Raw genomic sequence first — 24,905 nt, 5'->3', positions numbered from 1 at the left:
CGACATTTCTTTCCTATCCCGCCCCGCCCCCGAGGCCCCAACTGCCCCCTCACAGCTCCCCAGCTCGCGCCGCGGGCCCTACCCGACCTCCGCACTTTCCGCATGTCGGCCTTGCATTCGCCCTCTGCTTTCTAGGCCCCTGGTGCTAAAATCTCCTTTCCTTCTGAAGAGACCCCCTTCCTTTAGGGGACCCAGATTTGTTTCCTTTTAGGATCTTCCAGCAAAACCAAAGAGCCCTCCCAGACTCCTTGATTACGCCCCTCCCGCTCCTTTTAGGAGCTTCCTCTAGCAAAGAAATTATTTTTTCTTTCCCAGATTTCTCCTGCATTGAGGATCACTTTCCAGCAAAAATTCTTTCTTCCCACCAAGAGTCCCCCTGTTTGGAAGATGTTTCCACTGATAACCAACCAGCTCAGTCCTTCCATTTTCTCTCTCGTCTAATACTTATTTTTCCAACCGCCTTCCCCAACTCTCCATCGAAAACCCCTTTTCCTCACCAGTTCCACCCCTATTAGGCTTCTCCCAGCAAAGCTCTCCAGGTTCCTTCCCGAGGGAGGAAAAATACGGAAAGAAAGAAGATAACTCCTCTAACAACAAAATCCCTTTTCCTACCTAGATCTCCCCAGTTCAGTATTGCTTTCTTCTTTCTTCCCCAAATTGCCAATCTCCCCCAGTTTTACACCTGTGCCCTTGCTTTGGCGACCCAAGTTCTGATTGCCCCTGCCTTTCCACCACCTGCTTTCAGGGCAAAAGAAGTTGGATGAGTGTCCCGAATTGATTATCCAGCATTCCAGGAGGAAATATCTAATGGTCTGTCACCTGAACCCCCTTCACTGTGCGACCTAAACTGGGCCCTCCTGTTCCCTCGAGGTTCTTTCATTCACTCGCACTTCTCCTGGTGAGTTTCCTCCCTTTGCATTTGTCTGAGGACATCCACTTTGTCAGATGGATTCCTTTCTTTCGCAGAAGGGTTTCTCATCAATGCAAGGGTCTCTGTACCAATGGTGAAACCATTAGAAGTTGCTGCTTTGGGAGGTCAGATGAGGGAAAGGGTTATTTCTCGTACATGTTGACTGCTCTGTAGGAATGCAGACATTTATTCGATTGGTGTATGTTTTATCATTTATTGCAAAGAAACCCTTTTTTTCCCTCTAGCTCAGCAACTTAGATACCTGCAGGGGATGGGCAGGTAAAGGCCCAGACTGGCAAACCTAAGATTGTGTTCCCCATCTAAGCGATGCCAGCCAGTGGAAATGGCCAAGTGGAAGTGTCGGGGCAGTGTTGCCAGAACTTTTACTTTCTTTTTTTTTTTTTCCAGAAGAAACCAGAACACTGTCTTTATGTGAAGCTTTTTGATCTTTAAATGTTGACAACCAATTTAATAAGTATTTAAAGACCTTTATTTAAATATTTAATATATTTATTAAAATTATTAAATTTTAAATTATTAAAGTATTTAAATATAAGTATTTAAAGACCTTATTAAAGGCCACACCAAGGTGTGGGAGCTTGCAAAACACGTTACTGGCCACCAGTTTGGAATTTTGGGTTTAGGTTAGACACATATACACACCTATTTGGACCCATGCGTCCGTGCTGGACTTTTTCTCTTCAGAGCAGCAGTTCTCAGACTTTTTTATCTGAGGACCCCTTTACACTTAAAAATTATTGAAGACCTCAGGGTATTTTTGTGCATGTGAACTGTATCTGCTGATATTTGCTGTATTAAAAGTTTAAACATAAATTTTTAAAAATTAATTCATTTAAAAATAGCAATAGTAAACCCATTATATATTAACATAATTGACATTTTAATTAAAAAACTATATTTCAGAAGATAAAAAATTTAGCAAGAATAGTGGCATCGTTTTGGGGGGTGCTGCGTTCGGTCTTTGTTGCTGTGCGCAGGCTTTTCTCTAGTTATGGTGAGCGGGGGCTGCTCTTCATTGCAGTGAACAGGCTTCTCATTGCAGTGGCTTCTCTTGTTGCAGAGCACGGGCTCTAGGCACATGGACTTCAGTAGTTGTGGTTCACGGGTTTAGTTGCTCTGCGGCATGTGAGATCTTCCCGTACCAGGGCTCGAACCTGTGTCCCCTGCATTGTTAGGCGGATTCTTAACCACTGTGCCACCAGGGAAGTCCCGTTTTACATTTTTAGAGTGATCTGGAGTCTTATATCTGCTTCTGCATTCAGCCTTTTGAGATAAGTCCTGTAGCCCCTGGAAAGTTTCACTGAATGGGAAGGGCAGATAACATCTAAATATTGTTATGAAAATAATTTTGACCTCAGAGACTCCGTGAAAGACTCTCGAGGACCCCGGGGGTCCTCTCATTGTCCTCACTACGAAAATGTCTATTCTAGATTTTAACGATTGTCTGCATTTTCTGGTAGGAAGAGCTTGTGGAGTGAGAAACTTTGATGTCTCTTTTCCTCGTTTAGTTAATTCTATTTAAGAAGTCTCTCTGGCAAGTGCAGTCATAGCCTTCTGATTCCTCTATGTCGTTCTGTTTTCCAGCATAAGCTTTATATCTGCTTTTTAAATGAGCGATCAGAGGAAATGAGTGAAACTTACGGTTAAAATTATATATTGGTTCCATGGCTAGAGGAGGAGTTTTCCTTGGTTGTTCAACTGAAGAATGTAAGTGCAGAGTATAGGGCAGGAATCCCAGCGTCAAGCGTGGAATCACAGCAGAGTGAGTGGTTAAGGGTGAGGGCTTTGAAGTCAGACTTCCCAGGGTTGAATGCTAAGCTTGATTTGGGACAAGTTACTTAACTTGTGTGGACTTTATTCACCTCATCCATAAAATAGGGTCAATAATACAGTTTATGCCTCAAAGGGATGTTGTGGGGATTAAATGAAGTGATATATAAGTGATTGCAGTGATGCTTGAAACATGATAACGCTTTGGTAAATGTTTGCTGCTATTCTTAGTCTTATGATGGTGGTTATTATGGGGGCCAGGCCGGAAGGTAAGTGGGGACTGTGGGACCTGGAGGCCATTGCCCCATCCAGAGATGGCCGTTGTCCCTCACTCTATCCTATTATTACCTATCCGGGAATATCAAATCTAATCATTTTCAAGAGAAGCCAGAAAGCCATATCTCTAGGTGTAATCTCCCCATTAAAAAAAATGTTGGTGGCTGATCCAATTTTTATTTATTTTTTATTTTTGGGGTATTCAGGCAATCTGATCCAATTTTTTTTCTTTTCTTTTTTTTTTGATCCAATTTTTTAAAACCCTGTGTAGGTTAAACAAAAGAAGCCTGTAGTTTACAACAATGTTTGGAGTGGGAAAATAAGGATAGAATTGGCATCGGCGGGGTAAAAGCTGCAAGTCTCTCCTACCTCCCAGCTCCCAACAACCTGATGTTACTGAGACATGATCACTGTCTCCCTGGTAACACTGATGCACAGAGAGGAAGAGAAGGTGGCTCTTGGTGGGGGGGGGGAGGTGGCAAAGCTGACACACCAACAGGTTAGGGCTGCTCAAAGAGGAAGAGAGGTGGCCCAATGGAATCCTGTCACTCATAAGGAAAGGGATGCTGAGAGCCTTCTTTGATCAGAGTGCTGTGACCAGCAAGATGCTATAAGAAGTATAGACACATAAGGTAGAGTCAAAGTCATCCTAGAGCTTATAGTCCGGGGGAAAATAGAAGAACCTGAAAGATAATTAAAATTTGAAGCCATTCAGGATGAGTGTTACATGGATTTTCAGACAAGTGCTTATCAGAGTTCAGAGGAGGGGGAAATAATCTCAGACTTAGTTATGTTGGGAGTATTCTCTGCAGTAGAGGGGGCGTTTCGGTCTTATTTGGAAGCGTTTCATTTGGTAAAGCCGAGTGAAGAGAAGGTGGTCAAGGGCAACGGCACAAATCCGTGTCATAAATTCAGATGTCTCGAGGGGCTGGGCAGGGCATATAGATGAGCGTTATGGCCAGGTGTGAGAGGTTAGGGAGTGGTGAGGACTGTGGCAAACTGGAGAGCGCATGCTGTGTCTAAAGGCAGCTGTGGCTTCTCAGCTCCAGCCAGTTGTTGCTTTGTGGACTCAGTGTTGACAGAGCATCAGATATTTTTCCCCAGGTTTTTAAATAGAATTTGGATAACCTTATTTTCAATGCAGTGTCCCAGGTGGTAGCCACAAGCCATTTGTAGCTAACTTAATTAAAATTCAATAAAATAAAGAACTTAGTTTGTCAGTTGCACTAGCTGCATTTCTAGCTGCTCATTAACTGCATGTGCTGAGTGGCTGTCATTGGACAATGCAGATTTAGAACATTTCCAGCAGCTCAGAAAGTTCTTTTGGACAGTGACACTCTGTCCAAAGAAACTCTGACAGATTTTTCAACTTGGTAACTAATTGAAAAATATTGAAATTTACTGCAGGCTGAGTAAAACATTTTTATAGAACAGGTAGATATTGAAATTGTTCTCTCCCTTCCCTCCAAACAAGGCCTCAGTAAATATTATTTACCTAATTGTGGATTTATGGCTGCGGTCTAGAATCTATGGTGGGTTACTTTCCCAAGAGGTTGTAGCATTTCACAGGAGAATCTCTTTCTCCTCCTACCCCACCAGTCGTGGAATGATAGGCCTTTTTATTATTTTTATTTTTATTTATTTTATTTTATTATTTTGCAGTACGCAGGCCTCTCACCGCTGTGGCCTCTTCCGTTGCGGAGCACAGGCTCGGGACGCACAGGCTCAGCGGCCATGGCTCATGTGCCCAGCCGCTCCGTGGCATGTGGGATCCTCCCGGACTGGGGCACGAACCTGTGTCCCCTGCCTCGGCAGGCGGACTGTCAACCACTGTGCCACCAGGGAAGCCCCGATAGGCCTTTTTCAAAAGAAAAAAAAAATTGCTTTGGATCCTCAGTGTTGACTTAAACTGTTTTTTAAACTATTAAACAAGGCTTAAATGATGCTAAAATGAGGCACAAGTTCCTAAAGCTTACAGCTCTCATGCCACCATAAAGCCAGTCAATTTGCCAATCAAATAGAAACAAAGCAACCAAACTAATGTAACTCAAATTACAAACATTAATTTAATGAGAGGGCTGCTATTTTGCTGGAATTTAACGGCTTCCTTGAAACAAATACTTTGCAGACTGCCACACCGGGCCCTTTTGGGTTTAACAGCCCCTGTGGTATCTCAGATCTCCCATCCCTTTTTCAGTTTGAACTGCAGCAAAACCTCCACTTGTACCATGATGTCCACTGGCTTTAGTTGAGCCCAAAAGCATTATCATGAGCTCAGTCCACCTCTGTCCCCTTCTCATTAGCCTGCGGCAATTAAAGTAGTCCTAGTCAGCGTCAGTGGCATTAGTGCAATCACAAACAAAGCCCGGGCATTGAAACCAAATGGTCGTATTACTGGGTTACAAAGTGGTAATCCAGTAATCCAGATCTACAGATTTTCTTGTTTAGATTGTTCTCAAAACGAAAGCACAAAATTACAAAATTCTTGTAAAGAGTAGTTGGACGCTTGGGAATGTCTCCCGGGGACCAGAAACCCTGCCCTACAGGGAGTAGCGGGGAGCTCTGTGCATAGAAGGTGCTAAAACTTGTTGAATTGAATGTATCTGTTGACAGAACAAGAGCAAGTTCAGTACTGGTTGAGCGGGGGTGGGGGGTGCTTTACTATCTGGAAAAGGATGTAAATGTCAAAGCCCAGCCTTTGGACTTCTGGCGTGCCTGCCTGAGGTTGTAACCGGACCAGTTTGTTCTATGGACTGTAGGAGTATGTTGGAAGGAAGGCGATTTCGGCATTGGGGAAATCCCGAGACATAATCCTGTGTTCCACCCCGCCCCCACTGGCACCTTTTGTGTTTTCTAGTATAATTGGTGCAGTGCGGTCTACAGATTAATTTATAGGGAGTCAGTATTGTGCAGCGGGTAAGAACACAAGCTCTAAAGTCAAGATACCTGGGTTTGGGCTTCCCTGGTGGCGCAGTGGTTGAGCGTCCGCCTGCCGATGCAGGGGACACGGGTTCGTGCCCCGGTCCGGGAAGATCCCACATGCCGTGGAGTGTCTGGGCCCGTGAGCCATGGCCGCTGAGCCTGTGCGTCCAGAGCCTGTGCTCCACAACGGGAGAGGCCACAACAGTGAGAGGCCCGCGTACCGCAAAAAAATATATATACAAAAAAAATAATAATCTGGGTTTAAGATCTGGTTCAACTACCTGTTAGTTGTGTGGCTGTGGACAAATGATTTACCCTCTCAGAGTCCCTTTTCTTCTCTGCAAAGTGGGAGTAATGATAGAACCGACCTCGGGGTCGTTGCGAGGGGTGAGTGAATTAAGGCCCGAAGAGCACTTGGTGTGCTGCCTGACCAGGAGAAAACGCTTACAGCTTTACTTTAGAAGACGTTGCTTTATGTTCCTTTTAAGTAATGCTTTATGTTTTATATTATTTGCTTGTTTTTATAGTCGGGAGGTGAAGGAGATGGGCTCTTTTCCCCTTGGAGTGCTGGGAACACTTTAGAGCAGCACTGTAGAAGAAACTTTGGAATTGGCAGAGAAATTCACTTTGCCTTAAAATATAAACTTCTGTCATCCACATTCCCTTGTCTGCAATTTAGAATTCCCAGAAGCTCTGAAAATGCTGAGGTGGCTCAGACCTCTTTGTGGCCACACCTGAACTCACATATTGCTCGTTCCTGTCTTTATTTATTCTGTTTACTCTGAGCTGTCAGGGTTTCAATGCAGAAAGAATGACTTGGTCACCAGGTGCTGCCCTGGACCCACTGGCGGTTACTTACAGTGTGGCGTATGCATTGATTTACCTTTCTGAATCCCTCAGATTGTGAATTCTGAAACTCACTTGGGTCCCGGAGTTCTGGTACAGGATTTCAGACCTGCACTGAACTTTAATTTGAGCCCCCTCAGTAGGCTACTTAACACAGACACACAGGTGGACACATAATGTGACACTCAGACGTTACACTTGCAGCTAGTCTATTCCATTGCAACATGAAAGGTTTAAAAACAGTCGAAACCTATGGCCTAGGAAACTAGCCCAAACTCCAGTTATTCTAGGATCCACTCGATTTATCAGTGAGTCGTCAAGCGTTTATTAAATGTCTCGCTATGGACAGAATTACGCGTGATAGCCCAGAATGGAAACAACCCGAATACTCATCAGCAGATGAATGGATGAAGAAAATGTGTTCTATCCACACAGTGGAATAGTGTTCATCCATAAAAGGGAATAAAGTGATGATATGTGCCCCAAGGGAGGGGATCAAACTCGAAAATGCTATGCTTAGGGAAAGCAGCCAGACAGAAAAGGCTGCATATTGTTTGATGCCATTTATGTGAAATGGATGGCCCTCTCCATACTTTGCATACGTCATAACTTTTTGTTGAAAAACTGGACATTTTGAATATTATAATATGGTACCTCTGGGAATCAGATTCTCCCCCGCACCTCCACCCCAGGCTTTGCTGTTGTCCAGTGTGGGTTCTAATTGTTTGTTCGTTTAGTGACTTCTCTAGGCTATTTTTAGAAAGACTGTATTTTTTGTCACGCGTGGTCAGTGAAGTCTCTCTTCTGAGATTTGACAGAGATTTCCTTAAGTGTCCAAAGAGACATTTGACAGAGATTTCCTTAAATGTTCAAAGCAAAACAAACAAACCCCACATCAGACAACTCACAGTCTCTGCAGTTGACCTCTGGGTGAGTGTTGGGACAGGCCTTCAACATTCAGCAGGCAGCTTACAGCTTACATCGGGTCTTCATTGCTGTGCGCAGGCCTTCTCTAGTTGCGGCGAGCGGGGGCTACTCTTCATTGCGGTGCACGGGCTTCTCATTGCGGTGGCTTCTCTTGTTGCGGAGCGTGGGCTCCAGGCACGCGGGCTTCAGTAGTTGTGGCACGTGGGCTCAGTAGTTGTGGCGCACGGGCTTAGTTGCTCCGCGACGTGTGAGATCTTCCCGGACCAGGGATCGAACCCGTGTCCCCTGCAGCGCCAGGCGGACTCCTAACCACTGCGCCACCAGGGAAGTCCAATAGCTCTTTGCTTTTTATTGCTGGATAATATCCCATTATATGATGTACCGCAGTTCGTTTATCCATTCTTCTGTTGAGAGACATCTTGGTTGCTTCCAGTTTTTGGCAGTTATGAATAAAGCTGCTATAAACATTTGTATGGACATAAGTTTTCAGCTTATTGGGGTGGATACCTAGAAGTGCGATGGCTGGATGGTATGGTAAGGCCCTGTTTATGTTTAGCTTTGTAAGAAACTGCCAGTGTGGAGCCCTTTCAGAGCCCTTGTTCCCCAAAGCATCTCACTCTCCAGCTTTTCTCCCTGTCTTTCAGTGCTGTCTGTTGTCGGCCTCAGTTAATATCCTTTGCCCCAGGCTGCAGTGACTGGTTGACTGCCTTGAATGTTTTTGACAAATGCCTTCCCCATGGCCACTCTCTGCTCTGAGCAAATTCTGAGTTAGACACAACTCAGAAGGCAACTCCCAAAGGCAACACCTTTTCATTAGACCTTCAGCAGCTATTTGACAGGTCAGGACAGACAGCCTCAGTTCTTTGAGAACAAGGTCCTGTCTGCTGCCTCCCACACCAGGAACCCACAAGAGAAGGGGGGTGCTGTCTTCAGAATCACTGCTGAGCTGGAGAGTGGGGAAGCGGGGGTGGTTCATTCACCTTTCTCTTGATAAGTGTTTGCTTGGTTGCTGTAAACCTTACTATTTTCCACAGTTCAGACAAGGTAGATTGTTTTCACTGTTTCTAGGCTGGCATGGGTGGGAAGTTTTTCAATTAGTAATTCAAGCTTTTTACCCTTATAGGTCTTTTCAGATAGTCTGTTTCCTCGAGTCAGTTTTGGTAATTTCTATCTTTCTAGAAATCTGTCCGTTTTTCTCTGAGTTGCCTAATTTGTTGGCATGCAGTTGTTTATAGTATTCCTTTACAATCCTTTTAATTTTGTAAGATCATGAGTGATGTCCCTTCTTTAATTTCTGATTTTAATATTTTGACTCTTTTCTCTCTTTTTCTTTTTAGGATCAATTCTACTAGTTTACATGTTACATAGTTTATTCCTTTTGTCTGGCGGTTACGGTTAGATTCTTTGAGTGTGAATACTTAAAGTATGAAGTTAATCTTCATCTTTCTTTTTGTTTTTACTAAATGATTCAAAACCTGTGGTAGTGTTTGAGCCAAAGTCTACAAGGTACAGTCTTATGCCTTGTCTGGAAAAGTCTGTGTAGACTCTTGAATACTGGTTTTCCTGTGCATTGAGTTCTGCGCTGACTCCTGCCTTTCCTCAGTCTGCAGGTGGTGGTAGTCCTTGTCTTCTAGCCTCGTTTCTGTTGAGAAGTTGTAAAGGATCTGCCTGGTCTTCGTGGTAGTCTTTAGGGTTTTCTCTTGGTCTTTAGGGTTCTGCAGTTCTGCTTGTGTGTCGAGGAGTGAATTCATTTTTTTTTTTGTCCTGCTCTGGCCTTGCAGTGCTTGTTCATGATTAACCATATACCTTCAAGAATCATATCTTTAAGTCTGGAGCCCTGTGTTTCCGCAGTTCTGGAAATCCCTCCGCCATCCTGAGGTACCATGTCTTCTCCATCCTCTCCTCTTCCCTTTCAGGACCCCGTTTAGGCATATGTTGGACTTTTGCATTTGCTTCTTCATTTGTATTTTCCATTTGTTTCTCTCTCTGCACTGAATTCTGGGGGAGAATTATCTTCAGATTGCTCTGCCCGTTCATTATTTGTCTCTTCAGCACTGTTTATCTGCTGTTTAACCCTCCCAGTGAGTTTTAAATTTAAAAGTCTTTCATTTCTAGAAGTTTCATTTGTTTCTTTTAAAAAAGTCCTTGCCCCTTGTGTCTTCTTTTCTCTGCTAGGTTTTGTTGTCTCTCGTCCTGTTTTGAACTAGTTCTTGTGATGCTTTTCAAGGCTTGTGTGCGGTGTTTTTCTTTCATTTATTTAGTTTTCCTGTGGATGGCTTGGCTCTTCCAGGGTCCCAGGTCTCCCTTGCCTGTGAACTCAAGTCCCTGTTTCCTTTTCCATGTGTTTGTTACAACCTCAGGTCCCAGCCTCCAGGGTAGTGCCCTTTAAGAGAAATATAATATGAGCCATGTATATAATTTAAAATTTGCAGATAGCCACATTAAAAAATAAAGAGGTAGATGAAATTAATTTTAATAACATATTACATTTAAGCCAGTAGATCCGAAATATTCTCATTTCAACATGTAATCAATATGAAAATGAATTATTTGGGGTACTAAGTCTTCCAAATCCAGTGTATTTGACACTCACAGCAGGTCTCAATTCGGGGCCACATTTCAAGTGTGTCATCACCACATGTGACTGGTGGCCACCGTATTGGATGACAGTTCCAGGCCCTGTATTGGAGTCTGACTTTCCCCTTGGGCCAACTTGTGCTCGCACCTGTGGCTTTGAGTTTCCTCATTGTTGCTGGCACTTGGGGTCTTACCTGTCTCTTGAGCTTGACTCTGTATTAAAAATGGTCTTTTCTCATATCTCTATGTGTTTATAGTTGGAGAAAGAGGTCAGTTTAGTCCACCATGTTGCCAAAATCCTTTCATTTATTCCTCACAACAATCTTTTTTTTTCTTCTTCTTCTTTTTTAAAAATTTTTGTAGGGGTATAGTTGATTTACAATGTTGTGTTGGTTTCAGGTGTACAGCAAAGTGAATCAGTTATACATATACATATATCAACTCTTTTTTGAGATTCGTTTCCCATAGAGGCCATTACAGAGTATTGAGTAGAGTTACCTGTACTATACAGTAGGTTCTTATTAGTTATCTGTTTTATATATAGTAGTGTGTATGTCAATCCCAATCTCACAATTTATCCCTTCCCCCCACCATCCCCTGGTAAACATAAATTTGTTTTCTACATCCATGACTCTACTTCCGTTTTATAAATAAGTTCATTTGTATCCCCCTTTTTTTAGATTCCACATATAAGTGATATCATATGATATTTGTCTTTCTGTGTCTGACTTACTTCACTCAGTATGACAATCTCTAGGTCTATCCATGTTGCTGCAGATGGCATTAGTTTGTTCTCTTTTATTGCTGAGTAATATTGCATTGTATATATGTACCACATCTTCTTTATCCATTCGTCTGTTGATGGACATTTCGGTTGCTTTTTCCTTACAACACTCTTATGATGGAGGTACTCTTATGCTCAGTTTAAAGATGAGGAAACTAGGGCTCATGGACCTTAAGTGACTTGCCCAAGGTCATGTGGCTGTTAAGTGGCCGAGAACAAACCCCCATACAGGTCTGTTTGAATTCCAAGTCCACGCTCTATCCACCATGTGTGTTGCCATCTCATAATTGTGATTCCTCCTCGTTCATTCTCAGGAAATAAACACCACCAAGAGCTCTCTCCTCCCTGACTCCTTACACAGCCTTGCTTGTCTAGAGAGTAGCTGTTGGCTGAGACCTGGTAGTGGAGAGCCATGGACCAGTGCAGCCTGGGGGACAAGGGCACCCTTCCATCCGAGATGCACCTCCCTTCGTTTCCCGAGAGCCAGGCGCTCAAATGCAGCGACACCCTCAACCGGGATCTGGGGCCTGGCTCACGAGACCTGCTGTACGACGGCCTGAGCCACTTGGACCTGGAGCCCAGCCTCCTGATGCCTGACGCGCCCAGCGAGATGCTGGAGGACAACTTGGATGCCCTGTCCGTGTATTCAGGGAAGGACAGTGACTCCATGAAGCCGCTGGTGGAGTATGCAGATCCGGAATCTCAGACTGCCTTACAATAATACCCACTCTGCTTTCCCCCCAGAGTGCCAGCGGTAAGAAGCAAAAGAAGAAATGAAAGTAAAAGCGCTTTGCAGGCTGGGAAGCACTGGACAGATGGTAGTGATTTTTACCACTACTGTTAGAATACCTTCCCACAGTCCATTGATGCAGTTCTAAGTCTTTCTCTTCCGCAGCGGAGGAGCAAAGGGAGAACTAGTGGAACAGTCAGAGACGTTGGTTACATCACCTTTTGGTTTACCTTCAGACTTCCGCCAGAGGATAAATTTGATTTTTGTTTTTAACCCACTTCATGGGTTCTTGGGTAAGTTGCTTAGAGCTCCTTCGTATTTATAATCACACCACACGCATGGAAGGCCACATCCGGAACAGCCCTGCAGAACAAATGTCAATGTTAATTGGGATCAGCAGCTCAAGAACTGTCCTGCATACTCGCTAGAATGAAAGACTGCCGAGGCCCGCACTCCACACAATGTAGACAAGCCGTTAGCCTTGTCCCCGTGTTGGAACCATGGCTAAATGTGAAATCCTAGAAACCAAGGCCATCCTTGGTATTGCAGGTGCTGGGCCAGGCCTGGTTACAGTAATTCAGGTTCTCAACCTGAACCACAGAAATTACCTAAAAATGCTGCTAGGGTGAGTACGTGTGCGTTTTGCTGGGCAGAGAAACTGTGATATTTCACCAGATTTTCATATGGGTCTGTGCCCCCCAGTGAATGTTACAAAGCATTAATCTAGTTCAATTTTTCCTAATTTGTTTTAAACTTGAGGATTTTTTTTTTTTGGTTACCTTGTTAAAAAACATCCACTGAACGTTAAATTTTAACTCTTTACACTTCTCTAACTTAAATTCAGATTCATAGAAATAGATATGCTTATATATTTTAATTAGAAAGTGATATATATTTATATAGAAAAGTTAGAAAATAAAGAAAAGTAATAACAATTAAAATCCCCACCATGGCTCCCACACGTGGATTTTTAAAAAACGTAGGTGAGGCCACTAGGGTACACATGGTTTTGCAGAGATGTATTAAGTGTCTAATTCATTTGAAGTTTCTAAAACTTAGTGAGTCTGCTTTCTTATATGAAGGTAGACTATTCGGTTGTCATTGTAATGGTTATTCCATTGTATTGTCGGACCATATTCTTGCCTGATAGACTGTTAGAGTGGATCTGTGAATAACTTTTCCATTGACTTTTTCTCTTGGATGAGTTCTTCGCACATATTCCTCCCTGTAGGCTTGCTGGTCGGAGAACACACACAGTTTTAGAGCTTGTGCACATGCTTTCTGGGAAGAGCAAGTGGCTTCCCGGGCCAGTGACTCAGTGTGCCTGTTTTTCAGTGTCCCTGCCAATTTTTTTGAAACCACATTTTGTTCTCTAGTTTAACAGTTGCTTTAATAAGCATTTAATTTATTTATTTATTTTTAGAGAAAACCTTCTGTTTGTTTATTTAGGCTGCGTTGGGTCTTCGTTGCTGCACGCGGGCTTTCTCTATTTGTGGCGAGCGGGGGCTACTCTTCTTTGCGGTGTACGGGCTCTTCACCGCGGTGGCTTCTCGTTGCAGAGCACGGGCTCTAGGTGCACGGGCTTCAGTAATTGTGGCACGTGGGCTCAGTAGTTGTGGCTTGCGGGCTGTAGAGTGCAGGCTCAGTAGTTGTGGCGCAGGGGCTTAGTTGCTCCGCGGCATGTGGGATCTTCCCGGACCAGGGCTCGAACCCGTGTCCCCTGCATTGGCAGGCGGATTCTTAACCACTGTGCCACCAGGGAGGTCCTAATGAGCATTTGATTTGATTTGATTTGATTTTTATTTATTTATTTTAAATACTCATCTTTTTTAAAAAAAATTATTATTATTTATTTATTTGGTTGCACCAGGTGTTAGTTGTGGCAGGCGGGCTCCCTAGTTGTGGTATGCGAACTCTTAGTTGCCACATGCATATGGGATCTAGTTCCCTGGCCAGGGATCGAACCCGGGCCCCCTGCATTGGGAGCGCGGAGTCTTATCCACTGTGCCACCAGGGAAGTCCTCTAATGAACATTTTAAAAGTAAGTTATCAAGGCAAGGACTTTCCCACATGGGAGTCCTATTTTCCCTCATTTAAACTGTTAGAATCATTCGACCACTCAACACAGCAGCTTTTCGTATGAAGAAGATGTAGACCAGACAGGTTAAGTGACAAATGGCCAGAGACAGAGTTGGGATGAGAGTCGAGGTTCCTTTCTGCTGTGTCTCTCAAGCTACATCTCAGCCACAGAGAATTAGCATTTGGGGTCCTTTAGTGCAGTATGCACGCCCTGACCTGTTGGATTCTTGGGTCCAGCCTCTGCTGCATCCTAGATGAAGGGCAGTTTTTAAACTTGCTATCACGTGAGGCAGTCTAATCCATCTTAAGGGGTAGAAAACTCTTCCATGATTCATCCATCCAATAGTTACTGTGTGCCTACGAGTACAGGAATGGGAATCCCAGGAGCTAGGAACACAGCAGCAAGCCTGCAGAGTTCTTAGGTCTTGTATCCACTGTCCTTACGTCTCTAGTGATTTAAAATCAGCTTCCCTATACTTTTTTTTACACATCTTTTTAATATAAATTTATTTATTTATTTTTGGCTGCATTGGGTCTTCGTTGCTGCATGTGGGCTTTCCCTAGTTGCAGCAAGCGGGGGCTACTTTTCGTTGCGGTTCACGGGCTTGTCATTGAGGTGGCTTCTCTTGTTGCGGAGCACGGGCTCTGGGCGCGTGGGCTTCAGTAGTTGTGGCTCGTGGGCTCTAGAGCGCAGGCTCAGTAGTTGTGGCGCACGGGCTTTGCTGCTCCGCAGCATGTGGGATCTTCCTGGACCAGGGCTCGACCCCATGTCCCTTGCATTGGCAGGCGGATTCTTAATCACTGCGCCACCAGGGAAGTCCCTCTCTTTACCTTTTATTCATCAAATCTAGCTCTGCCCCTTGTAGCAAGACAGAAGCAGTGTGCTCCCTCCTCCACATCCTGGCCCTTCAGCTACTTGAAGACATCTCCCTCTCCCACATGGACATTCCCAGCCTCTTCACCTGTTCCTCTGATGAGGTGATTCGTGGAAATACCTTTTATCATTTACCCAAGAAGTACATAAACATGGAAAATTCAGATATACAGGAAAAGGAAAATTAAGTTGATCCATGATGCTACCAATGAATCCCATTCTGTTTGTTTGTATTCAAATTTATTTGTCCCTTCTAAAGACTAGATCATTCCGTTTTTCAGCAATCCTCTTGTTAGTGGCACAGCACTTAGTGGTACAGCATGAACATCCTTTCACGTCATCAGATATTTTCCTACAGTTGTATCTTAAATGCCTGAGCCATAGACCACTGAGACCAGAATGCAGTCACCCACCTTCCCTTGTGTCAGTTATTAGGTGGTTTCTCACATTTCACCAGGAAAAACAATGCTGCAGTTAACTCGCTTGCAGTTAACTGCAAGATCTCCGTTAATTTGTACAGATCTGCCTTAATTTCCTTAATTAAAAAACCAGAGTGGAATTGGCTGGGAGAAAGGACTTAAACTTTTCTAAGATTTTGCATTGTGCATTTCTGGATTGCACTTGCAAGTGTGCTGTTGATGTTACCGTCATGAAGTCCTGCCTGTCGAGTCACTCTGTCCTGGAAGCTCTCAGACTGTTGCTGTCCCCTCCCTTACCCCCCAAGTGTGGCTTGAAGATTGGGTGCCGCCCTGGAGGTGTGGCCTGACCAGGGTCCCTTCTCCCCCTCACCTGGTGCTAAGCCTGGTCTTCTCTGCAAGTGAAGCTGCTGAAGTTGGGGTTCTCGGCCAACTCCCTGAGTTGGACTCAGCTGCTGAAGTTGGTCCGAGGGTGGTAGAGTGCTTCCGCCCGGGCTCCGATGTTCCCGGATGTCATAACCTGTGCTTTCTCCCTCTGTCTAGACCTGGGGCTAGGCGTGCTCAAGGTGCCCAAAGAGGCTAACGAAGGAGGCAGGGCCACGTCTGGGAGCACAAGGAAAGGAAAGCGGCAGCACAGGTCCCCTCAGAACCCACTCCTGGACTGCAGCCTCTGCGGGAAGGTGTTCAGCAGCGCCAGTCTTCTCAGCAAGCACTACCTGACGCACAGCCAGGAGAGGAGACACGTGTGCAAAATCTGCAGCAAGGCCTTTAAGCGTCAGGACCACCTGTATGTAGGAGTCTGGTCGGGACATCTGTTCAGGGGGCTGCTGGGGGCTGGGCGTGTTCCTGGTTCTTTTGCATCCCATCCCATCCACCTGCACCGCCCCCCACCGTCGAGTGTCCCAGGTGTGTGCGACCTGTGCTCGTACCACGGTCAGTATTTGTCGGGGCAGGGCCTACACTGCCCCGGACAGCCCGCCCTCCCCAGCCTCCAGATTCACTGCAGTGAGGAGAGCGCCGCTGCGATTTGCAGGCAGGACCCATGTGCTTTCAAAACACACTCCAGAGGCAATTTTGTCATGGAGGGAGTTGGGCTAACTGTGTAGAGAAAGTTTCAGAGTCCTTGGTAGGTGTCTGAGCAGAACAGATATGCACTCCATGAGGAATATATGTTGGCATAACACCAGGGCGTGAGGGGTTCTGAAATGCCTGTTTCTAGAACATGGCAATGCAGTGTTCACTCTCTTTTTTCCTCTTTTAATTCCACCTTTTATTAACTCGATTTTTTTTAAACTTGACTTTCAAAAGCAAGCTCAGTGTAAGAGGAGCAGAATTCCGTTTCTTCTTCATGTCTTAGAAATGATAAGCTTTTCTTGCTGCCGAGGGAGGAGAGACAGACTTTCAAACTGAGAGACTCGTAAGTGGGAGAGGACGATCCCTTGCATGTTTACAGCTCCCCCAGCCTTTACTGAGCCTTCGATGAATCCCGCTTTCATTGTATCCTCTCCCCTCTCGCCATTAAGGATGGGAAATGATTTACTCCTGTCACAAGCTGGTAACAGGGCTAGAAAGTGGGTCTCCGGATGCCCTCTCTGCTGCTTCCCTCAGATGGAGGCCAAGGGTCCACGTTTGGGAAAGGGTTTCATTATTTACTTGGTTCCATTGATTAGAACCATCCGGAGTAGGATTGTTGGGAACCCAGAGGGTGATTTACCCATTTGTTTATATTTATAATATATTAATGCAGGTATAAGTATGATGTAAATATAATACATACTTGCATTCGTTTATATTTGCAGAAATTATAGGCACATTTGGCTTTTTGTTGTTGTTGCTGTGGGGCTCCCAGGTAGCTGTCTAGAGGACTCCTGTGGGAAGGCGAAGACTCCTTTGTTCAAGGAAGGATCATCCCCAAGTTAGCGTTTCCTTAAGTTTGTTCTCAGAACTCTGGTTCTCTGCTTCTCGGGGATGCTAAACGGGTCTATTTAAAAAAATGGTTTTGTGGGCAAATAAGTTTGAGAGACATGGAAAGTTCAACAAATATCTCTTTATCTGCTCTGTGGCTTTTCAGTTTGCTCCTAGGAACCTCCAAGAAGTAAAGAGTGTTTTTCCCAAACTTATTTGCCAGCTGAGCCCAAGTCCTCAGGGAGCAACTCTGGAGACTGGTGTTCCTTAGGAACCCACTTTGGGGAACTCTGACTTGGCTCCCACTGATTTTTTTAATCTCAGGTTAGGGGTTTGCTTAGGGGTGAGGGCAAGAGCTCCCCCTTCCAGACGGCTTTGGCCGTAGCAGGGGTCTTTCCTCATAGGGTCTGAGCACAGTTTCTGAGTTGCGATGCTGCTGCCCCCTGGGGACACGCCTGGGCTCCTGCAGTGGGTGACCCACGCCGAGACACCCACTAACTTTCTCATGTGATTCCAGGACTGGGCACACGCTCACCCACCAGAAGTCCAAGCCCTTTGTGTGCATTGAGCAGGGCTGCAGCAAGAGCTACAGCGACTACCGCTCCGTGCGCCGGCACTACGAGGTCCAGCACGGCCTGTGCATCCTCAAGGAGGCCCCTCCGGAGGAGGAGCCCTGCGGGAACTCACCCGCACGAGGTGGCCTGCCAGCCCGCACCCGCGAGCCTGTGGTCCCTGGTGCCCCCGGAAGCCCCATCCCCCATCTCCCTCTTGTCCAACCGAGACCTCCTGCGCTGTATCGTGAGCAGCATCATCTGCCAGAAGATCCCTTCTCCCGGGCCAGCCCTGGGAGGGCCTTCAGACAGCGGCGAAGGGAGGATCACGGCCTGTTCCTCCCTGCCCTCGTCAGGGTCCTCCTCCTGCGGCCCAGCCAGCACCCCGGCGGCCCCAGGAGCCCTGGGCACTGAGGTTCCCGAGGAGCCCCGGCCCCCACGGAAGGAGCCTGCCATGGACGTGTTCACAGCCGTCCACTCACGGGCAGCGGAGAACAGCGGCCCCGACCCAGCCGAGCCGGAGCTGCCGCTGCTCCAGCCCCCATCATCCCTGGAGGGCTGGCCCGAGGGCGCTCCCTGCCCGCCTGCCTGCCTCTGTTCCATGGCCAGACTGTCCCCGCCAGTTCCCAGCCATCAAGCCACAGTTTCCAGTGGCTCTGAAACCTGTCGGGCTGCCCTAAGAGCAAAGGAAACAGTATGTTTGTCGTCCACAAGCCCTCTGCAGTGCCGTCCCGGGAGGGTTCCGAGCCGGGCCCCGGGCTCAGCAGCGACTCCCCTGCTGGGGAGCCCTCACCCAGCCAGTGCACCGGTCTGGAGGACACGCCGTCTTTCCCTCCCACGCTCCTGAAGGCCCAGGGGGAGGCCTCGGGCGACCCCAGATATGTCAGCACCAGCGGGGAAGACGACTCCTGGGCTTCCAAGAAGAGCAAGTTCGACTGCGACTCCTTCTCGTGGCAGAACCCTGGTAAGCCTGGCACCCAGGACGGCCAGAAGTCCAGCGGCCTCCCGTCGGATGCCACACCGCTCTTCCAGCAGCTGGTCCTGAAGTCTCAGGAGTCTCTGGTGAGCCACGAGCAGATGCAGGTGTTCCAGATGATCACCAAGTCCCAGCGGATCTTCTCCCACACCCAGGTGGCCGCCGCCTCCTCCCAGCTTCCCACACCCGACGGCAATCGAGTTGCCCTGAAGTCACTGCAGGGGCCGTGGCCACAGCAACCCCCACCTGTGGCACCCACTGTTGACTCTCTCCATGCTGGCCCCGTGAACCCTGATCCAGAGGGATCCCTAGCCCGCAGGAGAAAATCCACACCCGCTTTACCCACAGAGCCCTCCCCCAGCAGCGTGAGCCAGGACACAAAGGGAAGACCAAAAGTGGCTGCTGCTCCACCTGCCCCCACGGCGGCGTCCCTGGACCCTCCTGGAAACCCAGACATCTCCTCTCTGGCCAAGCAGTTGAGATCCTCGAAAGGGACCTTGGACCTAGGGACATCTTCTCCCTCGGGGCCTGCATCAGACCCAGTTAGGAGGGGAGGAGCCATCCAGAGCCCACCTCCCAGGGAAGCAGGCCCAGGCTGAGAATGGCACGGCTTCCGGGGCCACAAAAGGTGGAGAGGGCCCGGTCTGCTCCTGGGGCGGAGGCTACAGGCTCTTCTCTGGCAACTCCGGGGCCCAGCACTTCCGGAAGGAGAAAGTGAAAATGGATATTTGCTGTGCAGCTTCTCCAAGCCAGGTAGCCATGGCCTCCTTCTCGTCGTTGGCCGGACCTCCAGCGGATCCCCCCTGGGACTCCAAGTCCAAGCTGATGATACTCAACAGGATCCAGGTACCAGGGCCCTCTCACGGGACCTGACCATGCGGGGGGCAGAGTCTCGTCCTTACCTGAGTCCGTGTTTCTGACTTGTCCAGGCACTGTATTTAACCTCAGCAAATCCTCAGATGCAGTTTGTTTACAGAGGGGGGAATGAAGGTCCAGAGAAATGATGGTTCCTCCCATCACCCTCCGCCCTGCAACACACACACACAAAACAGAACAGGGCTTTAGAGTTGTCAGAGACACTTTGCGTCATGTTTCTTCACTAAACTTTTTCTGTTTGCTTTCTTTCTGCCTTTCGCTTCCTTTTGGATTTGCCTCCTTCACTTCTTCAGAGAATGTAAAGGCAGAGCTCCTTTACCCTTGATATTTGTACGTGAAATGCTGTGTCTATTCTGGTTGTGAATCACAGGTCCACAAGTCCGACTAGCCCCTACTGCAGGCCTGGCACTGGTCCGCCCTTTTGGAGCAGCTTGGGTCCTCCCACATCGTGCCCACGAGGTCCTGGGCACAGGGAGCTTGGCCACGTCTCTTCGTGATGTTCCGAGGTCCAGCATCCTTCCTGTCGCACCTCAGCTACCTCCTCCTCTTTTTTTTTCCACAGCTTTAATATTCACGTGCCATCTAATTCGCCATCTTGAAGTGCAACATCCAGTAGTTTTTAGTTTGTTTACGAGGTCGTGCTCGCATCGCCACTCTTTGCCAATACACTTTCATCACCGCAAAAAGAAACCCCACACCGTTGGTTGTCACCCGCAATCTCTCCATCCCTCCCAGCCCCTGGCAACCATGCATCTACTTTCTGTCTCCATGGATTTGCCTATTCTGGACACTTCATGTGATTGGAATCCTAACGCTGCGTGGCCTTTTGTGTCTTTTGCTTCTTTCACTTCACATGATGTTCTCAGAGTTCCTCTGTGCTGTAGCACGGGTCAGAACTTCACTCCTTTTTATCGCTGGTAACTTGTGCATTGTTTGGAAACACCATATTTTATTTATCCATTCATCAGCTGATAGATATTTGGGTTGTTTTCCCTTCTTGGCCATTGTGATAACGGTGCTATGAACATTTGTGTACAGATTATTGTTTAGACATATGTTTTCATTTCTCTTGGGAAATACCTTGGAGGGGAATTGCTGGGCTCTAGGGTAATTCTATTGGAGGAAGTGCCAGACTTTTCCAAAAAGCTGTGCTGTTTTATATCCCTACCCAGAGTGTATGAGGCCTGCAGTTTCTCTGCATCCTCACCAACACTTGTTACTGTCCAGTTGGTTCACCTTAGTGGGTGGGAAATGATAATCTCATTATACTTTAATTTGCATTTCCCCGATGGCTAATAATCCTGAGCATCTTTTAATGGCCATTTGTATATCCTCTTTGGGTAAGTGTCTACTCAGACTCTTTGCCCATTTTTAAATTGGGTTGTGATTTTATTTTTGAGCTGTGAGAGTTCATTATGTATCACTGATACAGAAATATACATAGTCCCTTATCAGATACATGATTTGCAACTTCTTTCTCTTATTCTGTCTTTTCACTTCTTGATGATGTCCTTTGAAGCACAGAACTTGTAAGTTTTGATGAAGTCCAATACGTCTGTCTTTTGTTTGGTTTTGGAGTCATCCAAGAAACCACTGCTTACTCCAGGGTCACCAAGAATTATACCTGTGTTTTCTTCCAAGTCTTATAGTTTTCACTCTTGCATCTCATTTCTGATATGTTGGCTCAGATGTATTTTCGTCTTCAGGGTGGAAATATCTACCGGCTCCCCAACCCGATGAAGGAGGAGAACATGGCGGGTGGCTGGTAAGTTCAGAAGCCCCTCGGGAGAACTCTGGTGGCTTTGATGTGCTGGGCCTGGGTGAGCGAGCTCTGGATGCTTCACTCCTGAAGGGGTAAGCACCAGGCCACGGAGAATCGGGGGCATCATGTCCATTTCTTTAGGGTTCGTCCAAAGCTGTCTGTCAGAGGATCAGTGTTTGGGGACGGAGTCCCATTCTCCCTTTCTTCCCCACAGGAACCAGCACAGTGGTGGTCCCACAGACTGGGCAGAGCCAAGGAGCACTTACGTCTGCAAGAATTGCAGCCAGATGTTTTATACAGAGAGAGGGCTGAGCAAGCCACGTGTTTTCACAGCGACCAGTGGCCGTCACCTCGAGGGAAGCAGGAGCCCCAGGTGAAGGGGCTTGAAGCTGCCATTCATCTCAGGATGGAGCCGTCCTCCTGCAGGGAGCCTGGCTGGGGGCCGGGAGTCAGGGCTGTGCTGCTCTGGAGGGGCCCCTTGCTCCCTACGTACTGTGTCTCTTAAAGGGCTGGCTCTTCTCTGTGTGTAGGTGTGTGGCATGGAGTTTTGCAAGCCACCAAGACAGGTGCTGAGGCCAGAGGGGGACAGGCAGAGTTCCCCGGGAGGCAGGAAGTCCTTGGACAACATGACCGCAGCCCCTTTGGTGGTCCCAGTGTCGGTGCCAGTGGCTCCAGCAAACCATCCCCCGGGGAGCAAGGTGGGTGCACTTCCTTCCGGCTGCTTTCCAGCTGCCAGTGGGAGCTGTGAGAAAAGCCCCCAAATCCTGACTCCAGAAGAGCTTGATTTGCGTGTTCCTTCATCCCTTCAACCTCCAGTGAACTTCCTTTGTGCCTGGCCCTGTGCTGGGCAGGGCTGGGGACACCGCAGCGACCACAACAGGCCTGCCCCCGTCTCCTGGGGCTCCCAGCCCAGCGGAGTAGATAGACCCATCCCCGGACACTGACGACCCAGAACGGGCCGGGCTGGGAGAGGGAGCTGTAGGAGCCCCGAGGGCACCAGAGACCCTGCCTGAGGAAGGGGGTGTTGCAGCTGAGAGCTGGAGGATGAGGAGGGGTAAGATGGGCAGAGAGGAGGGGAGATTGCGTGGAGGTAAGAGCGAGTGTAGCAAGGTCAAGCCGTCGTCTCTTCAGCCTGTGCTGGAAGACCCCACCTGGAGAAGTCCATGCTGGACTCGGGTACGGGGTGCATGGAGCCCACTGTTTGTCTCGCAGGAGCTGCTGTCGTTTTGAGGGCAACAGGTTTTCCTTTTGTCATGCTGTTGCATCCGTCTGGCCCCCACACTTTAAGTGCCAGTCACTTTAACAACGGACATGAGTTTCCAAAATGGTCTGAGTGAGGGCCTCTCCTTGGGGGGGGGTGGTTGCCTGAGAAGGCCCCAGCGTCAAATGTCGCCCGGCTTAGGGTCTGGAGTCTGGCTCAGGCGTGGTGGCCCTGCCCGGCTTCCTGCGCTGAGGACTCTGGGCATGGCCATGCTGGGTGTGCATTTGGCTGGTCAGTACCCTTTCCCACTCTCAGGCCATCTTGAGGTCTGAGCTTTGGGGCCGGTGGCCTCAGGTGACCCCCGTGGTTCTGAAGTCTCTTCTTCTCCAGGGACAGGAGAAGGACGGGGAAGAGAGAGACTGCAAGGAGAGCAGCCAACACAAGAAGCGGATGAAGCTCCTCCGGCCCAAGGCACTGCTCATCCCTCCTCCGCCCTCCATGTCTGGGGAGCCGGGCCCGGGAGGATGCCGCCAGAGCTGCCTGCGCTTGCCCGTGTTCCTGATGGACCACCTCCTGAAGGGACTGTCCCAGTGACGTCCCTACACACCGCCCCCGATGCTCAGCCCCATCCGGGAGGGCTCTGGGCTGTATTTCAACACTCTCTGTTCCACATTCTGCCCGGGCCCGTCCCGACAGGCTCATCAGCGCCATGCTTGGTGAGTGAGCTTGATCACCCCATGATGGGCCTGCGGGGGGCCAGACCCCCGCCCCCTGTAGAATTTGGTCCATCCATTCTCTCTGGCCTACGCCTGGGTCTGCTCTGGGGGTCCCGTTGCTGTTCAGAACTATCCCAGGACCATCTGGGACCAGCAGCCTTCTAGGTGCTTATAACTTTGTAGCCAGAAAGAAAATAGACGCCATTTAGCCTAACCACCCTTCTGCCTGCCCTTTCGAGTAATTGTTTAAACAGCTTTATTGAGGTATAATTCACATGCCATATGAATCACCCATTTAAAGTGTACAGTGATTTTTTAGTGTATTCTTAGGATTGGACACCCATCCCACAATCTAATTCTAGAGCATTTTCATCACCCCAGAAGATTATATCCACGAGCGGTGACACACAGGCCCTGTAGCCCCCAACTCCTCAGCCCTGGGCAACCACCAGTCTACCAACCTACTTTTTCTACGGGTCTCCCTATTCTGGACATTTCATGTAATTGGAATCATAAAATACGTGACATTCTGTGTCTAGTTTGTTCACTTAGAATAATGTTGTCAAGGTTCATGTTGTAGTATGCATCAGTGCTTCATTTCTTTCTATGGATGAATGATATTGAATTCTCTGGATAGACAACATTTTATTTATCCATTCATCAGTTGACGAGCATTTGGGTTGTTTGTGTCCTTTGGCTATTGCAAACAGTGCTGTTAAGAACATTTATGTGTAAGTTTTTGTTGGACATAAGTCCTCATTTCTCTTGGGTATATAACTCAGAGTGGAATTGCTGGGTCAAAGGGTAACTATGTCTAACCATTTAAGGAACTGCCAGACTGCTTTGCAAAATGGCCGGGTCATATTAAATTTCCACCAGCATTGTATGAAAGTTCTAGTTTCTCCACATCCTTGCTCACACTTCTTAGCTGTCTTTTTTATTACACCCATCCTAGTGGGTGTAAAGTGGTAGCTCATTGTGAGGTGTTTGTTTGTTTGTTTGTTTTGTGGTACGTGGGCCTCTCACTGTTTGTGGCCTCACCCGTTGTGGAGCACAGGCTCCGGATACTCAGGCTCAGCAGCCATGGCTCACGGGCCCAGCCGCTCCGCGGCATGTGGGATCTTCCCAGACCGGGGCACGAACCCATGTCCCCTGCATCGCCAGGCAGACTCTCAACCACTGCGCCACCAGGGAAGCCCTGTCTTGCTACCTTTGTGGAAAGTCAGTTGACCATAAATGATTTGAGATGTTTCTTCTTTTTTAATACAGATATTTTACAGCTATAGATTTCCTTCTGAACATTGCTTTAGCTACATTTTGTAAGTTTTAGTATGTTGTGTTTTTATATTCATTCACCTAAAGTATTTTCTAATTTATCATTCCACTTCTTATTTAATACACTGACTATTAAAGAGTGTGTTGCTTAATTTTCACATATTTGTGAATTTTCCAAATTGCTGCCTTTTATTGATTTGTACTCTAATTCTCTTTTGGTCAGAGTACATACTTTGTTTCTTTTTCAATTTAATTTATTTAATTTATTTATTTTTTTTTGGCTGTGCTGTGCGGTTTGCAGGATCTTAGTTCCCCCACCAGGGGTCGAACCCATGCCCCCTGCAGCGGAAGCGTGGAGTCCTAATGACTGGACCGCCAGGGAATTCCCTTAAATTTATTTTAAAATTTAAAATTTATTGAGGCATGTTATATGGGCTAGAATCCAGTCTGTCTTGAAGAATGTTCCATGTGAATCTGAGAAGAATGTATTCTACTGATGTTTGGTGGAATG

At 47.4% G+C, this 24,905-nt stretch overlaps 1 protein-coding gene and 1 pseudogene across 2 annotated transcripts in view; one reads left to right on the top strand and one right to left on the bottom strand.

The window, feature by feature from the left end:
- The first annotated feature begins 6,192 nt into the window (after positions 1-6,192).
- Positions 6,193-24,905, top strand: part of LOC309794548 (zinc finger protein 541-like) — a 30,252-nt pseudogene continuing 11,539 nt past the window's right edge. Inside the window, exons 1-7 of the transcript in view lie at positions 6,193-11,752; positions 15,676-15,919; positions 17,555-19,410; positions 21,147-21,205; positions 21,417-21,575; positions 21,733-21,900; positions 22,794-23,119. The product of the transcript in view is annotated as a zinc finger protein 541-like (transcript). The remainder of the gene's footprint in view (positions 11,753-15,675; positions 15,920-17,554; positions 19,411-21,146; positions 21,206-21,416; positions 21,576-21,732; positions 21,901-22,793; positions 23,120-24,905) is intronic.
- The window catches only part of LOC309794545 (BRD4-interacting chromatin-remodeling complex-associated protein-like), an 85,161-nt gene continuing 72,019 nt past the window's right edge, over positions 11,764-24,905 (bottom strand). Inside the window, exon 5 of the transcript XR_014292132.1 lies at positions 11,764-12,126. The gene's annotated coding sequence lies outside the window, so the exon portion shown is untranslated. The remainder of the gene's footprint in view (positions 12,127-24,905) is intronic.

The sequence above is a fragment of the Mesoplodon mirus genome, assembly GCF_964341445.2.
Source record: "Mesoplodon mirus genome assembly, chromosome: 19".
NCBI lineage: Eukaryota > Metazoa > Chordata > Mammalia > Artiodactyla > Ziphiidae > Mesoplodon > Mesoplodon mirus.
The sequence above is the reverse complement of the archived record's forward strand: the minus strand, read 5'-3'. Positions and strand labels throughout refer to the sequence as shown.